The following is a 13,198-nucleotide window of genomic DNA, read 5'->3' on the forward strand; positions in this document are numbered from 1 at the left end:
CACTATGCCTATCGTGGTGTGTAGTTACCCAAAATCCCTCAGGTGCCGAGGTCCCTCCAATTTCATTTTTTCTGCCATGAGGGAGCCCAAGGCTATTGTGAGCGAGTACATGAAGAGATAAAGTAGTAAGACGTCTATGTTCCTTCCACCCGAGTGGGGAAGCAGAGTGGGCGCATGTGAAACCAAGCAGATACAATCATCAGAAATGCTATTACGGTGAGTAATGCATGTCTTCTGATGCTTGTTAATCTTCTTAGAATCACAAGCTGTGCATAGACTAGCAAGCAGTACCCGGAGTTGGAGGTGGGTTATGAGAAGGAACAGTAGTGAAAAGATGTCTTAATACTGCTTGTCCCACCTGAGAATCAGATCTAGAATGAGTGTCTAGGCAATAGTGTTTTGTAAAGGTGTGTACAGAATTCCAGGTTGCCACTTTGCAAAAGGACTTAAGGGGGAACATTTGCAATGAATGCTATGGAAGCCCGAGTAGAGTTTGCTCTAGGCTTGAAGGGCAGATCTCTCTTAGCAAGAGTATAACAAAGTGTGATGCATTTGACAATCCACCTTGAGATAGCTGATTTAGAGACAGAATCCCCTTCTCTACCAGCTGCCACTGAAACGAAAAACTGGTTTGTCTTCCTCAGTGGTTTTGTTCTTTCCAGGTAAAACATGACTGCCCTGCGCACATCTAGTGTGTGTAGGCTTCTTTCGGCCATGCTAGTGGGATTCTGGAAGAAAGTGGGTAGTTCGATTGATTGGTTCACATGGAACTTTGAGGTGAATTTATGCGCAAATCTGGGATGAGTGCGCAGAACCACCTTATCCATGTGGACTGTCACAAAAGGCTCTACAACAGAAAGGGCCTGTAGTTCACTAAGCCTTCTAATAGAAGTGATAGCCACTAAGAAGGCTGTCTTGTAAGTAAGGTCTTTTAGACTTGCTTTATGCATTGGTTCAAAGGGAGACACCCATGAGTCTGGTCAAAACCACATTTAGATCCCATCCGGGAGCTGGGTTAGAAATGGGGGGGGTGAATTCTCTTAACCCCTTCCATAAAAGCCTTAATAACAGGTATTTTCAACCACAACACTTTCTGTTGTGAAGTAGTGTAGGCTGATAGAGCAGCTAGATGAACCTTTAGGGAATTAAAAACCAAGCCCGAGTCTAACAAATGAGTTAGATACAGCACAATGTGGGTAGGCGAGCAGTCAATGGAATTGACGCCATTGGTTTTATACCAGATGACAAAGCGTTTCCACTTCCTGAAATAGCAATAACCTGTGTTAGGTTTTCTAGCCTCCCTGAGTATGTCCATGCATCTCTGAGGGAGTTGAAGGTGTCCAAACTCTATGACCTCAGGAGCCAAGCTGCTAAGTTCAGAGTTTGTGGGCATGGGTGTAGTGTTTCTCCTCTGTCCTGAGACAACATGTTGTACGGGCAGGGTAGTTTCACAGGGGGGTGAGGGTGGGGTGGGGTGGGGGTTGGGGCATTTCCATTAGATGAGAGAACCAGTGTTGCCAGGTCCATATGGGGGCCACCAAAATCATGGTAACTGGTTCCTGGTGCATCTTGTGCACTATCTTGTTGAGTAGGGGCGTCAGGAGAAAAGCGTAGACAAATTTCCCTGACCATATTATCCAGAATCCATTCCCCTTTTGGAGCAGTTCTGGGGGTACCTGGAGGCGTAGTCTTGGTATTATGTGTTCTCCTAAGGTGCAAACAGGACGATTTCTGGGAAGCCCCATTCTGCAAAGACGTTGGAGACTATGTCTTCGTGCAGATGCCATTCGTATTCTACAGGCAGTGGGAAATCTCTGCTGAGCATGTCCGCTAGAAGACAGTTCTCTGTGTTGTGACAGTAGGAACATCTTGTGCTTGAGAGCCCAAATCTAAATGTTCTGGGACACCTTAGATAGCTCCGGAGAGTGTGTGCCCCCCTGTTTGTTTAGGTAATACATGGCTGTGGTGCTGTCAGGACCAGGACTGTCTTCCCCTGTAGCTGTGTCTGAAAGGCCTTCAGTGCTTTGAATACCGCTAGCAGCTCTAACACATTTATAAGGTTGGACGGTACTTGTGGGGACCACACTCTATGCGCTGTCTGTTGAAGCAGGTGAGCCCCCCACCCCGTGAGCGATGCGTCGATCTTGAGAGTGGCTTCTACTGCAGGAGTGGTGACTGGTCTTCCCGTTCAAGAGGTTTTCCCTCGACCACCACTGCAGAGACAGAGCGAGGGCTGGCGAGACAACTACCAGATCTTCCCACTGTCCGCTGGCCTGACACCACTGGCTGTTAAGCCACTCTTGCATGGGACGCATGCGCAGCCGCGTGTGGGGAACTAAGTAAATGCATGACGCCATCATACCTAGCAAGCGCATGGCCTTGCGTACCGTCACTTCCCGACAGGCTACATATTGAGGAATTTTAGAAAGCATGTTCTGAACCCTCTCGTTGGAGGGGAAGATGAGGCCGTCCTTTGTCCGAATCAGAGCCCATAGAAATTGCTTGACTTGACTAGGATCTAAGCTGGATTTCTTCTCGTTGATGGAGAATCCCAGACTAAACAGGAGGTCTATTGTCATCTGAGTATTCACTAGGCACATTTCGTAAGAGTCCACTGTTATGAGCTAGTCGTCGAGGTAAGGGTAAACCGGGACGGATAGTCTGCGGAGGTGTGCTGCTTCTACTGCCAGGACCTTCGTAAACACCCTTGGCGCTGAGGCAATGCCGCAGGGGAGTACTTTGAATTGATAGTGCCTGTCCTCCATCATGAATCTTAGATATTTTCTGTGAGCTGGCAACATTGAAATATGAAAGAATGCATCTTTCATGTCAAATGTTGCCATGTAATCCCCGTTTCAACAGTGGGATTACTTCCTGCAGGGTTACCATACAAAACTTTAGAGGTTTGACAAATTTGATTGCTGGGCGCATGTCTAACACAGGGCGCAAGGTGAGGTCCTTTTTGGGTACAAGGAAGTACACTGAATAAATACCCTTGTTTACCTGAAGAATAGGGACGGCTTCTATGGCGTCCTTTCCCAGAAGTGCCTCTACTTCTTGTATTAGGATTCGCAGATGGTCTGGCGTCGTGCTCTGGGCAGTCTGAATTGTGGGGGTCGGGTGAATTCCACACAGTACCCGTGGGCGACCGTTTTTAGAAGCCACTGGTCTGAAGTAATCCCCTCCCATGCCGATGCGTAGGTCATTTCTGACCAGAGGCTGTGGCTCCCCTGGAGTTGGGGCCTCTGCCTTTCCTGCGCCGCTGACCCCTAGGTGGATGGTTGGCGGGGTGCTGGATGCTTGTCCTGAGTTCCAGGTGTTTCCCGTATCGTATATGTTTTGTGCGGAACGGGATTGGCCTCGAAAGGACAGGCGGGAACCGCTTCCCCTCTGGGGGGTGGGTTTTTGTGTGATTTGCTGCAGGGATTTAAGAGTCTCGTGCTCTTTTTTGGCAGTCTCTAGAGCATTGTTGACTGCTTTACCAAAGAGATTCGACTCCTCGATAGGTTTATTAATAAGAGCTGCTTGGGTCTCTGGCTTGAAGCCAGAGTTTCGGAGCCAACCGTGCCGTTTGAGCAGGGTACCCTGAGCTAGGGTTCTTCCTGCCATCTCTGCAGTATCCAGAGTGTTTTTTAGTACATTTTGGTTGACCTGCCTGCCATCGGCCACGATGGTGAGTAATTTGGTTCTTGAGGGTTCAGGCATCTCCTGGAGACCTTCTTGTATAAGGTTCCACTGTGCATTGGCATAACTGGCAAGCTACGTAATGTTGCTTGCTATGCGCGTGGTAAAAGCAGCTGCCGTGGTAATTCACTTACCCAAGGCATACAATCTTTTTGACTTCTTATCGGGAGGTGCCTCTCCCATAGCAAGGGGTACTCCCGCCCGTTTCCGGGTGGTGGTAACCACTAGGGAGTCGGGGGTGGCATGACCTTTAATATATGTAGGGTCAGTAGGAGATGGCCAAAAATAATTTCCCCACCCTTGGATTTACTGCCCTAGTCTGGGCTGGTGTGACCAGGAAGGAGCCAATCTCCTTTTAATGGAATTCAGGAAAGGTATGGCTTGGCTGGAGGGTGTGTGGGGGGGGGGGGTTCTTTAAGAATATCCTCCACAAAATCTTGTTCAGGTAGGGCCTTCTGGGCGGTCGATTTTAAAATAATCTGCTGCCTTTCTTAAAATGGCATTGAATGCCACCTGATCGTCCACTGGGGAAGCCTGGCGGGCCGGAGTGGAGGGAGTGGAATCCAAACATAGGACATGTGTGTCCTGGTCGTGAGTAGGGAGTGCCCATGGTTCCGTCTCAACCTGGTGTGTGTCTTCCCAGCCTTTCGTGGGATCTGCTTGGTCATCCACGGTGTAGCCTTGTAGGAAGGTCTTGTAGGAAGGTAGTATCCTCTTCCTCATAAATGTCCTGATAAGTGTCCATCTGGATCTCATCTTCTGGGTGGATAGTAAGAAGGATCAAAATGTCTAGGAAATTTAGAAACAGGCACAAAGGGAGGGTCCTCCCGTGGTCTCTTGGGGGTAGGTTGCTCTGAAAGTGAGACAAACATTTCCAAACGGCCCATGCACCCTTCTAATTTTTCTTTGGCCCATTTAGATGAACCAGAAGGGTCCAAGGGTGGAAAATATTTATTTTCCTCCCTATGGCGCCAAAATATATTTCCAATAGTGCTAGCCAAAGACTCCTGACTCTCTTTGTAGTCCTCTTGAGCATCGGGGTGATGCGGCGCGTCTTCCGACGTGTCCACGGTCCGCTCTTTGTGCTTTGTTGTGTCTTTAGCCTTCAGCCCCACTGCCAAAGCAATCCTAGCATTGCTATTGGCGATATTCAGCGACGTGAGGCGTGCCATATGACTAGGCGGCCTAGCGGTAGATTTTTCTCCTACCGGGCGACTAGGAGGCCTAGCGGTAGATTTCGACGGACGAATTTGGTTTGGAGGTAGCGTCCTTATTTTTAGAAGGCCCAGTGGCAAGACGCTGCTGCGGAAGCGAGGAAGGCTGTATATCTTGAGGATCAGAGGAGTCCGTCTAAATTTTCGGCGGTCCTGTTAGCCCCTTTTGCTCGTTTCGGCGGTTGTGTATTTAGTGTGGCGATCTTGTACGCCCTTGTCGCCGGGAGTTTTCCCCATAGCGTGACTCGCGTCAGGCCTAGCAGGGTCGTGGATGGGCGTGGCGGACCTAGAGGTGTCCGTCGTGAGGTCGACGGCATCTGACAGGGATGCCTGGTCATCAATAGTACACCTGTCACTTTCGGCAGGTACGGGGGTGGGGGAAGAAGATCCAGCCCGCGACATGCCGTAGGCGGCCCACTGCTTAACGCAGTGCTCTTTTAGCGTTTTAGGTCAAAGGAGTCCACAGGCGGCGCACCACGCTTCGTCGTGGTCAAGGGGTAGACAATTATTGCACTTATCATGCTCGTCCTTCCAAGGATATCTGGCCCTGCAAGAGGGGCAAAACCTAAATGGTGTCCTTTCCATAGCGAAAGGTAATAAAGACCATGACGGTGGTCAGTGATAATGTCGAATGCAATAATGTCGACAGTCAAAATGTCGAAAAAAAAATGTCGAAAAAAATAATGTAGAAAAGCAATAATGTTTACAATTTTTAGAAAAAATAAATATGACAATGCATTACTTACCGTAAAAGCATTTCTGATGGTTGTATCTGCTTAGATTCACATGCTGTGCATAGGTCCGACATCCAGTGGTCACTGCGGAGTATTGCATTTTGTTTTTCGTAGTCGAAAAGGGGACGTCGACAAGGCGTGTCTGTAACACTATCCCTATAGTGACGTGTGTTGTACCCACAATCCCTCACGCGTCGAGGTCCCTCTGTTTGTATTTTTCTGCCCTGAGGGAGCCTTCTAGACGTGAGTGAGTACAGAAAAGAGAGAAATATAGAAAGATGTCTATGTTCCTTCCATCCAAGCGGGGAGGAAGGGTGGGCGCATGTGAATCTAAGCAGAGACAACCATCAGAAATGCTTTTACGGTAAGTAATGCATTGTCTTCTGATGTTTGTTAATCTGCTTAGAATCACATGCTGTGCATAGGCTAGCGAGCAGTACCCGGAGTTGGTGGTGGGTTATGAGAAGGAACAGTAGAGAAAAGATGTCTTAATACTGCCTGTCCCACCTGGGAGTCAGATCTAGAGTGTGCATCTGGACAGTAGTGTTTTGTAAAGGTGTGCACAGAACTCCAGGTAGCCGCTTTGCAGATGGACTCAAGGGGAACATTTGCAATGAAAGCTATGGACGCCCCAGTGCCTCGAGTAGAATGTGCTCTTGGCCTAAAGGGCAGTTCTCTCTTAGCAACAGTATAGCAGAGAGTGATGCATTGAACAATCCATCTAGAAATAGTGGACTTTGAAACTGCATCCCCTTCTCTTCCTGCTGCCACCGAGACGAAGAACTGATTAGTCTTCCTCAGTGGTCTGGTTCTTTCCATGTAGAACATGACCACTCTGTGCACATCTAGTGTGTGCAGAGTCCTTTCTCCCAAGTTGGAAGGATTTTGAAAGAACGCTGGTAGTTCTATAGACTGGTTTACATGGAATTTTGAGATGAATTTTGGAGCAAACCTTGGGTGAGTGCGTAGAACCACTTTATCTTTGTGAACTGTAACAAAGGGGTCTAGAACAGAAAGAGCCTGTAGTTCACTTACTCTCCTGATGGAGGTGATAGCTATTAGAAAAGCAGTCTTAAGAGTGAGGTCTTTAAGAGTTGCTTTGTGCATGGGTTCAAATGGTGAGCCCATGAGTTTGGTAAGTACCACGTTAAGGTCCCATCCGGGAGCTGGGTCAGCTATCGGGGGGTGTATTCTCTTTACTCCCTCCATGAATGCCTTTATAACAGGGATCTTCCACCACGACACTTTGAGTTGGGAAGTGGTGTATGCAGAAAGTGCCGCTAGGTGGACTTTAATGGAATTGAACACTAGACCTGAATCCAATAAATGGGTCAGGTATAGAATAATATGTGTGGGAGAGCAGTCAATTGGGTTGATGCTCTTTGCTCTGCACCAAATGACAAATCTCTTCCATTTGCTAGAATAGCAGTGGCGAGTGTTAGGTTTTCTGGCTTCCCTGAGGATGTCCATGCATCTCTGTGGGAGCTGTAGATGTCCAAATTCTATGATCTCAGGAGCCAGGCTGCTAAGTTCATGTTCTGGGGGCATGGATGCAGAGTCCTGCCCTTGTCTTGTGACAGCATGTTGTACGGGCAGGGGAGTTTCACTGGGGGAGATAGAGACATCTCCATCAAGTGAGCGAACCATGGCTGTCGGGCCCACATTGGAGCCACCAGTATCATGGTTACTTGTTCCTGGTGCATCTTGTGCACTACCTTGTTGAGAAGAGGAGTCGGGGGGAAAAGCGTAAACAAATTTCCCTGACCATTGAATCGACAGACCGTTCCCCTTGGATTGGTTCTGGGGGTACCTGGAGGCGTAACTTTGGCATTGTGAGTTCTCCAGGGTTGCGAACAGGTCTATTTCTGGGAACCCCCATTGCGTGAAGACGTCGAAGACGATGTCTTCGTGCAGTCGCCATTCGTACTCTTCGGGCAGGGGGAAATCTCTGCTGAGTTTGTCTGCCAGCAGATTGAGTTCCCCTGGTACATGTTGTGACAGAAGGAACATATTCTGTTTGAGAGCCCACTTCCATATGTTTTGGGCCAGTTTGGACAGTCCTGGCGAGTGGGTTCCCCCCAGTTTGTTGATGTAATGCATGGCTGTGGTGCTGTCTGTAAGGACCATCACTGTCTTGCCTTGTAGGTGTTCCTTGAAGGCTTTTAGCGCCTTGAACACCGCTAGTAGCTCCAGAAGATTGATGTGTTTGGATGCTACGTTCGGAGTCCACTCTCCGTGAGCAGTTTGATGGGATAGGTGAGCCCCGCATCCTGTGAGGGATGCGTCTGTGGTTAGAGTGGCTTCCGCCGCGGGTGTGGCAAAAGGTTTCCCTTTTCTTTTGTCCACCACCGTAGCGAGAGAACTAAGGCCTGCAAGACCACCACTAGGTCGTCCCATAGTCCGCTGGCGGGACACCACTGGCTGTTGAGCCACTCCTGCATTGGGCGCATGCGCAGGCGCGCGTGAGGTACCAAATAAATACACAACGCCATCATGCCTAGCAAGCGCATTGCTTTGCGTACCGTCACCTCTCGACTGGTCACATATTGAGGGATCTGAAACAACATGTTTTGGACCCTCTCTTTGGAGGGGAAGACGAGGCCGTCCTTTGTTTGAATTAGAGCCCCTAGGAATTGTTTGATTTGGCTGGGGTCTAGGCTGGACTTCTTTTTGTTGATGGAGAAGCCCAACTGGAACAAAAGGTCTACAGTCTTTTGGGTATTGGAGAAGCATGTTTCGTAAGAATCCCCTGTTATGAGCCAGTCGTCGAGGTAAGGGTAAACTGGGATGGACAACCTGCGCAGGTGGGCCGCTGCCACTGCCAGTACCTTCGTGAATACCCTCGGTGCTGATGCTATGCCGAAGGGTAGCACTCTGAACTGGTAGTGTTTGCCCTCTATCATGAACCGGAGGTATTTTCTGTGCGCTGGCAACATTAAAATATGAAAGTATGCATCTTTCATGTCCAATGTTGTCATGAAATCTCCCTGTGATAGCAGTGGGATCACTTCCTGTAGGGTCACCATACGAAACTTTTGGGGTTTGATAAACTTGTTCGCTGGGCGCAGATCTAATACAGGGCGCATTGTTAGATCCTTTTTGGGTACAAGGAAGTACACTGAATAAATACCTTCCGTTACCTGAGATAGAGGCACGACCTCTATGGCTCCTTTTTCCAGCAGTTGCTGTACTTCTTGTAGAAGGATGGCAAGATGTTCCGGTGACATGCGTCGTCCCCTCGGGGGTTTGTATGTTGGGGAACTGTTGAATTCGATGCAGTATCCGTGGGCTACGGTGGAAAGTACCCAGCGGTGTGACGTTATACCCTCCCATGCTGGAAGAAAGGATGTTATCCGGCCCCCGACCGGTGTTGCATGGGAGGGGACGCGAATCTTCGCGTCACTTGGTGTTGTTAGGGGCTTGGGAACCTCTGGGGGTGGACCCTCGCCCTCTTCCTTTGCCCCGGCGCTGTCCTCTTTGGCTGTACTGGCCACTATTGGTCTGGAAATTGGTGGCAGGGTACTGTTGCTGCTGGTTTTGTTGTTGGCGTTGGCCACGAAAAAAGCGTTTATTGCCATAGCCGCGCCTGGTAGCGGGCTTAGAGATTTGGTCAAGAGTTTTGATAGTATCAAACTCTTTTTTAGCCATTTCCAGAGCCTCATCCACCACTTTCCCGAAGAGGTTTGAGTCTTCAACAGGTTTATTTATTAAAGACGCCTGTGTCTCCGGTTTGAACCCTGAGTTGCGCAGCCATACGTGTCGTTTTAGGACTATTCCCTGAACTAGGGAACGTCCCGCAGTTTCTGCCGCGTCCAGAGAGCTCTTTACAATACTCTGGTTGACCTGGGTTCCTTCGCCAATAGTTGAAAGCAGGCGTGTACGTAATGGTTCCGGCGCTTCTTCGGCGTCTTTGCGCAGTTTGGCCCACTGCGCGTCCGCATAGCTAGCGAGCAAAGAATTGTTGTTGGCAATTCTTGCCGAAAAGGCGGCCGAGGATGTAATTCTTTTTGCAAGGGCATATAACCGCTTGCCCTCCTTGTCAGGTGGTGCCTCACTGGTGGAGAGTGGTACCCCTGCCCTCTTTCTTGTGTTGGTTACTACCAGGGAATCCGGAATGGAATGTCCCCTGATGTACAGCGGGTCTGAGGGTGAAGGAGTGAAAAGTTTTTCAATTCTAGGATTGACCCCTCTGATTAGTGCGGGTGTGGACAGCGAAGGGATGATTCTTCTCTTCACCGAAGCGAGGAGGGGAATTGTCTGACTGACCGGGGGTTTCTCCTTAATTACCCTTTCTACAAAGTCTAATTCAGGGGAGAGCTCCCCAGTGTCCAGTTCGAAGTGTGCTGCTGCTCTGCGCAACAGGGCATTGAATGTGGGTTGATCGTCAATGGGAGACGTGTTTCTAACAGGTGAAATGTCAGGAGGATTTAGGTTCAGGACATCAGTGTCGGAATATATTGATGGTGATTGCCAGGGGTGAGAAGGTCCTTCTGGATTTTCTCCTACCAAGTCTGGGCTGTCTTCCAGACCTTCCTCCTGGTTCCGTCCGTCTTCCTCGTCCATAAAATCATCCTCTTCCTCAAAATAATGTTCTTCCCCAGTGAGGTCATACACACTATGGAAGTCTGAGGCTGTGTCCTGGTCTAATCTTGGAATTTTGGCCCTGGGGTCCTCCTGAGGCCCTTCTTTTATTCTCTTTGGAGTGGGAGGGTTTTGGGCATTCATAAACCTCTCCATTCTTTCCATGCAGAGATGGAGCCTTTCCATGGTTTCATGGGGTACCCCTGAGCGGTCTAGCGGGGGAAAATTGGTGTCTTGTAGCTGAAAACGGCTCGACCTCTCCCATAACGTCGAGGAAAGTGTCCCGTCGCCCTCCGAAAAGCCTTCAGGTGTGCTGGGAATCCCTTCGACTGAAAGAGATCGTCCCTGTGTTTTCGGCGTGTATATAATTAAAATGTGTTGAATATGAGGGGTGAGAGGGTGGTGGGGGGGTGGGGGGCGGGTGCTGGGTGGCAGGGGGGTGTTTGGTGAGGGGGGGACTCCCCCCCCCTAGTAAATGATATTTTCCTTGTTTATTTATTTATTGAATAAATAAATAAATATATAATTAAAATGTGTTGGGTGTGAGGGGTGAGAGGGTGGTGGAGGGTGGCAGGGGGGGTTGGGTGAGGGGTGTTGGGGGGACCCCCCCCAGTAAATATTTTCCTTGTTTATTTATTTATTGAATAAATAAATATATATATATAATTAAAATGTGTTGAGTATGAGGGGTGAGAGGGTGGTGGGGGGGTGGCAGGGGGGTGTTGGGTGAGGGCTGTTGGGGGGACCCCCCCCAGTAAATATTTTCCTTGTTTATTTATTTATTGAATAAATAAATATATATATATAATTAAAATGTGTTGAGTATGAGGGGTGAGAGGGTGGTGGGGGGATGGGGGCTGGGTGGCAGGGGGGTGTTTGGTGAGGGGTGTTGGGGGGACTGCCCCCTAGTAAATGATATTTTCCTTGTTTATTTATTGAATAAATAAATAAATAAATATAATTAAAATGTGTTTAGTATGAGGGGTGAGAGGGTGTTGGGTGAGGGGGACTTTTGTTGTTTATGTATTTATTGATGGTGCTAAATTACTTTTTTCGACATTTTTGTAAGTCGACATTTTTTTTTCGACATTATCACTATAAACCGACGATGACCAGACCTAGAGGGCAAATTAGGGGGAAAGAGAGACATAGCTGAAAGGATATGACCACCCCGACCCCACTCTCCCTACTGTGTAGGTGTCACAAAGTCTCTCACCTGTTTCTATTGTGTACTTGCGACCTTCTGGGATGATTTCTTCTTCACGGTCTGGGATTTGTATAGTCCTGAACGCCGGTCATCGGCGTCCAGCAGTAGCGGTTCAGTTTCCAGGAGCGTTCTACAAGTCCAGGGTAATTCCAGGAAGTAATCAAGGTACGCTCGGAGGCACAGAAGACCGTGAATCGAGCGCGGAAGGTTTTCCAGGAGATTGGGGAGGAAAGGGAACAGGAGGGAATTCAAGGGACTGGGAACAAGGAATAAAGCGAGAGCCCCGATCGAACTCCGGCTAAGCACGTCCGACTACAGGTAGCGGTAGCGTTGAGACGCACAGAGCCGCGGGGGCGTGTCTCTTTTGTAGGATGAGCAGCGTGGAACGCATAGGCTTATCCGGAGTATTCTGTTCCGGGTGGCCATGTTGGTGCAATCCCCTGCGAGTCAGGGACCCGGAGGTCCAGAAAGGACGTAGATGACGGTTCATGACAGTAGGTGGGCCAGAGGGCCCGGCCACGTGGACGGCTCTGCCGCCGGAGTTTAGGCGTCAAAGTCCACCGCAGACTTAGGCGTTGAAAGTCCCCCGTTGTCTTCGGCATAGCACAGAAAGCACCGTCGAAGTTACTATCAGGGGATAATCGACAAAGTCGATAAACAAGGTATAACAATGTCTCTTATGAAAGAGCTCTGCAATAGGGCGACCAGTTATCTGGGCGGAAAAAAACTATCTGAGGGACCTCGGCGTGTGAGGGATTTTGGGGGACACTACACATCACGATAGGGATAGTGTTACAGACACGCCTATGCCCAAGTCCCCTTTCGGTCCCCGAAAGACAAGATGCAATACTCTGCGGTTACCACTGGATGTCGAACCATTCGCACAGCATGTGATTCTAAGCAGATTAACAAGCATCAGAAATGACATTATTGATAGGTTGACTGCATTTGAGTAGGCTTGTGGGGTACAAGAAGAGAATGAGTATGGCAAGATTGCTTGGTTGCTCAAAAGACTTCTCCAGAATGGCTCCAGAGCTATTATGGAGTTGTCAAAACCCGAGAGAAAAGATTTTCAACAATTAAAGCAGGCTCTGCTCTTAACGTTTGAGAAGCCTCCTTCTCAATACTTAAAGAGGTTTAGAGACCACAAGCAAAGAGAGAATAGTACTTGGGTAACTTATGTGAATATTTCTTTGAAAAACTTGAGTAGCTGGGTTGAAGGTGATAAAATACCCACTTGTAATGGCATAATAAATCTTGTTATGCTGGAAACACATGTTGCTCCCTGTTTCCCTGAAGCGGAAAGAGCATTTGGCAGTTTCTCAGGAGTTAGAGCCAAGGAAACTAAATGGCCATTGCTGCTTATCTGTGGGTGCCTCTAGTACACGAGGATGGGAAAAGGCAAGAAAAGAAAGAGGGAGGGTCTACTAAAAAACCTGGATCCCTTAAGGCCCTCAAAAAGTTTCATAACTTACATGGAGAGAATGTAAAGTGCAGTGGAACTTATCATCCCAAGCAGGAATCTGGCAACAGTAAGTCTCTCTACGTACAAAGGTCCTCAGCATCTTGTGTAACCTGTGGAGCAAGTGACCATTGAAGGGGGGGCCCGGAGAAGTAAGGGTAAAACCTTGGGATCCATTCTGCAAATCTACCATTCCTTTATGAAGAGGGAGAGATACTCACAGGAGCATCCTCCTCTTCTGACCCCTTGCCCTGTGGTGTTGGATCAGAAGTAGTTCTAGTGTCCCTAGTATCCTGGGAACCTAAAGGTGCTGAAG

The 13,198-nt window shown here is 48.7% G+C and overlaps 1 protein-coding gene across 5 annotated transcripts in view; it reads right to left on the reverse strand.

The window, feature by feature from the left end:
• Positions 1-13,198, reverse strand: part of KMT2A (lysine methyltransferase 2A) — a 2,049,111-nt gene that overhangs the window by 1,696,856 nt on the left and 339,057 nt on the right. The gene's annotated exons all lie outside the window — the stretch shown is intronic.

Source organism: Ambystoma mexicanum, chromosome 9 (assembly GCF_040938575.1).
Source record: "Ambystoma mexicanum isolate Mex_15411 chromosome 9, UKY_AmexF1_1, whole genome shotgun sequence".
NCBI lineage: Eukaryota > Metazoa > Chordata > Amphibia > Caudata > Ambystomatidae > Ambystoma > Ambystoma mexicanum.